Below are 4,239 nucleotides of genomic sequence, written 5' to 3'. Positions count from 1 at the left end.
CAGTTTCAATATCAGGAAACAGACGGGACACATATTGCGAGTCAGTGTAAAGATTAACAGGACAATAAGTAAAGGTCTCAAAAACTTTTATGACAGCAAAAATCTCCACTTTCTGGGAGGAAGAGAAAGCAGTGGGGAAGACCTGCGTAGCGTCAAGGCAAGCAAAGGCAGCCCTCCCATTGGAAAAACTGTTTGAAAAAACAGTCAGGCCCTCCGTGAGGGGAAGAGCACTAAAGGCCAAAGGAAAATTTACTTTCTGGGTCTTTACCGTAAAGGCCAGGAATGCCAAGGGAAAATCCTTTGAAAAATTAAGAAGCCACTCAAATTGCTCACTGGTATAGGGGAGTATTATATTGTTATATTGGTATCCATGTCAATGGCTTAACATTGAGCCGTGCTGTTGAACCCAAGGAGACAGTTCAATGACATATGTGGTCTCTTTAACACCTGCTATCAATTGATTGCCACAGAAGAAGAGTATAAGCCCTGGAAAGTAAATTGGCAACATCTGTTTGATGAAGTACACAGGTGATGTGAATAAAATTGATGACCTGGTCCCAGTCAGTAGTCTCACAACAAACTGCTGCTTTGTAATGAATTCTGTATGGTTTGCATGGCCTTCAATAACTGAAGACTTTTCCTGCTTTTTTCTCCATGTTTCAGTTTGGCAAATTCCTTCTTATTGGTGACCCCTGTAGTTCCAGAAACGGAGTACCCACATGCATGTCACATCAGACACTCATACAGGGGAGGACGTCCTGTGTGTGAAAGCACACAGCATGGCAGAGGTGCCAGGGTCAGCTGCCTCACGTTACTCAAGAGCAGGTGGACTGAGACGTTCAAATAGCTGTGAGCAGAAGACTTGGGTGGAGAAAGCAAGACATGCAACTTCATGAAGCAGGCAAGGGGGTGTTTGAAAAACAGCCAAGAGACCAGCAGGTGAGGGGAGCAGAGGAAAGAGGGACAGACCCACACCCATGGCCATGAGTCCATTCCTACTCATAGCAACACTGTGTAGGGTTTCCGAGGAGGTAAATCTTTATGAGAGCAGAAAGCCTCATCTTTCTCCTATTGAACAGCTGGTGGGTTTGAACTTCCAACTTTATCCTCCAGCAAGACCAGAACTCCTATAGAGAGACAGAAATGGGGAAACTAGGGTCTGAAATTGATGCTACAATATTAGGGTTTGTCCTGAGAGTGCGGGAAACCTCTGGGGATGAAGAGGCTTTGGTTAGACTCTAGGATCAAGATGTGATTGGGGATCCACATGGGGATTACTTCAGCTCCCAGGTGAGAGGGGGATGGTGGACAAAGATAGGAGTTCTCTGTATGAGATGTAATTTGAAACAGAACTTCCTATCACATTTCAGCTTGAGGATGCCTGGGGGAAGTGAGTCAGGTATGAGCAGGAGGAACGCAGCCTGACAAAGGACACTTGTGTGCTTTATAATTTTTGGAAAATGAGAGAGATACAAGTGAGCAGGAACTAGTGTCCTTTAGTCAGCGGACCAGTGCGAGTCCTATATTGTTCACACTTAAGTCCCAGATGTGGGTTTCCAGATTGCTGAAGAAGATGCAATGAATAAGGATGGAGGGAAAAGTAACCCTATAAAGGTGGACTTGGTGGAGTCAAATCCTGTGTTCTGATCCTAAGAGGAGCTCTTTCCACAAAGCAGGCAGCAGACCGTCCTTTCTACACTGACTCTGATGGAAAAATTTCTCTTCCAGGAGAACCAAAGACAGAGATCCATCCATGTCTTCCCTGCCCTCTGGTCTTGTCTGGACAGAAATTCCTCCATCAACAAGTGCAGCACACCCATCCCACTCAGTCCTCTCCAAGAACTCCTGCAGAAAAACACCTTCACCTAGAGCACTGCCATCCAGGGGATGGGAAGGAGCCGCATTCTGAGCAACTCGCCAGGAATGACAGAGCCGAAGGTCTAGAGATGGGAGATGGGTCCAAAACCTTGTTTGAAAGGACAAGACAGGGGAGCATTTTAAAGACCTTCTCTAGTCTACCCAAAGACCAAATGGGGAGTTCTAGGGAGGCTAACAGAATGACGCAGACAGACCCATGCCCAAGCCAGAGAATGAATGCTGCAGACACAGGGAAATTATTGCCGGGGAAAGGAATCCCAAGAATTGCAAAAGTTATGTGTAGAGAGTATGGACAAAGCTATAGTGATAAGTCAAGCCTTATCACACACCAGAAGACACACACAGGGGAGAAACCCTATGTCTGCAGGGAGTGTGGTCGAGGCTTTAGTCAGAAATCATACCTCATTAAACACCAGAGGACACACTCAGGCAAGAAGCCCTATGTCTGTAGGGAGTGTGGACGAAGTTTTAGTCAGAAATCAAACCTCATTAAACACCAGAGAACACACTCAGGGGAGAAGCCCTATGTCTGCAGGGAGTGTGGAGGAGGCTTTAGTTACAAATCACACCTCATTACACACCAGAGGACACACAGGGGAGAAGCCCTATTTCTGCAGGAAGTGTGGACGAGGCTATACTCGGATTTCATACCTCATTATACATCAGAAGACACACTCAGGGGTGAAGCCCTATGTCTGCAAGGAGTGTGGGAGAGGCTTTAGCCATAAGTCAGTCCTCAATAGACACCAGAGGACACACTCAGGGAAAAGCCCTATGTATGCAGGGAGTGTGGGCGAGACTTTACTCAGAAGTCATCCCTTATTAAACACCAGAGGACACACTCAGGGGAGAAGCCCTATGTCTGCAGTGAATATGGGTGAGGCTTTACTCAGAAGTCATCCCTCATTAGACACGAGAACACACACTCAGGGGAGAAGCCCTATGTCTGCAGGGAGTGTGGGTGAGACTTTACTCGGAAGTCATCCCTTATTAAACACCAGAAAACACACTCAGGGGAGAAGCCTTATGTCTGCAGGGAGTGTGGAGGAGGCTTTATCCAGAAGTCACACCTCATTAGACACCAGAGGACACATTCAGGGGAGAAGTCCTATATCTGCAGGGAGTCTGGGCGAGACTTTGGTGATAAGTCACACCTCATTGGACACAGGAGAAATAAATACTGCCAACACACACCGCCATCTCCCCATCTTTTAGAGGCTTCAGAGCAAGTCCCCGAGAGTGAAGAGCACAGAAACAAGTGGGTAAGCAGGTCCTCCGGTTTCATGTCAAGGCAAGATGTCGAGAAACCCCAAGGGTTCCTGAAGTGGGCAGGTGGTTCTGCCAATCCTCTCCCATGATGCTTTAGTCTTTTGTAGTAAATGTTGCTTTCACACAGAGCTGTAGTCCAAGCCACATACCTTACTCCCTCATCAGAGAAGACACAGAGAACTCACATTCTCAGCCCAGATTTCCACAGCACTTTGGTCCCTGAAAAGGTGAAGTGTAGAATCTGACTAAATGATTGGAGAATCTAATGTGGACCTGTGGAGAGATGTTGGGACCCTATGTGAAGGGAGCACTTTGATTCCCTGGCAAGTATAGCCCCCTCTCTCAATGACCACTCCCTCACAAACCACCTGGAAGCATAGTTCTCTGGCTTTATGCCTCCCAGGGCTCTTGAGCCACATTTCTCATAGAACACCAATCTAGGCCTCTCCCGTTGACTTTGCTCCAACCAATCTCTCCTCAGAGGTGTCAGCCATACCACAGAATACCAGGCAAAGCAGGTTCAGCGAATACCTCCAAAACTCAGAACCACATGGGTAGGAATACTTTTAAAAGTTTGAAGTTGAAAAGTAAGAAGTCGTGTGTGTTTCAATTTCCCGGGCTTGGCGGCCTGGAGTCGACAACTTGGTTGAGACCAAAGAGCAAGACCAAGTGGGGGAACAGACACACCATGGAAAATCACCACAGGAACCTCAGAGCAAAGGTGGACAATACACTTTGTCAGATTTGCTTTACTCTGATTTTCTTTTTTTGGTATCTGTTCATTGGCCACCCACAGTTTGCACACCTCCTTTCTGGTGACTAGAGGGGGTTCCCTGAGCAAGTGCACACCCCTCACCCTCACCACTGGTGGGTTCTTCTGCCATGCATGTGGCTTGGCTTCTACTGTTTGACACGGTCCCAGCAGAAGGAGAAACGTCATGCAAAGCAGATGATTCTCAGAAGCTGGCTTCTATCTTTTTTCTAAGATAACTCTGAATTCACTTATAAAAATATATAATGTGGCCGTATTCACAGCCTTTACTGTCTGTTCTACAGACCTTGGGAAGAAACCAGTCTGGCAACAATTGTTTC

The 4,239-nt window shown here is 46.9% G+C and overlaps 1 pseudogene; it reads left to right on the top strand.

Moving 5' to 3' along the window:
• Positions 1–3,559, top strand: part of LOC102829705 — a 4,575-nt pseudogene extending 1,016 nt beyond the window's left edge.
• Positions 3,560–4,239: the final 680 nt, after the last annotated feature.

The sequence above is a fragment of the Chrysochloris asiatica genome, unplaced genomic scaffold, assembly GCF_000296735.1.
Source record: "Chrysochloris asiatica unplaced genomic scaffold, ChrAsi1.0 scaffold00584, whole genome shotgun sequence".
NCBI lineage: Eukaryota > Metazoa > Chordata > Mammalia > Afrosoricida > Chrysochloridae > Chrysochloris > Chrysochloris asiatica.
This window is presented reverse-complemented; position numbering and strand designations above follow the sequence as displayed.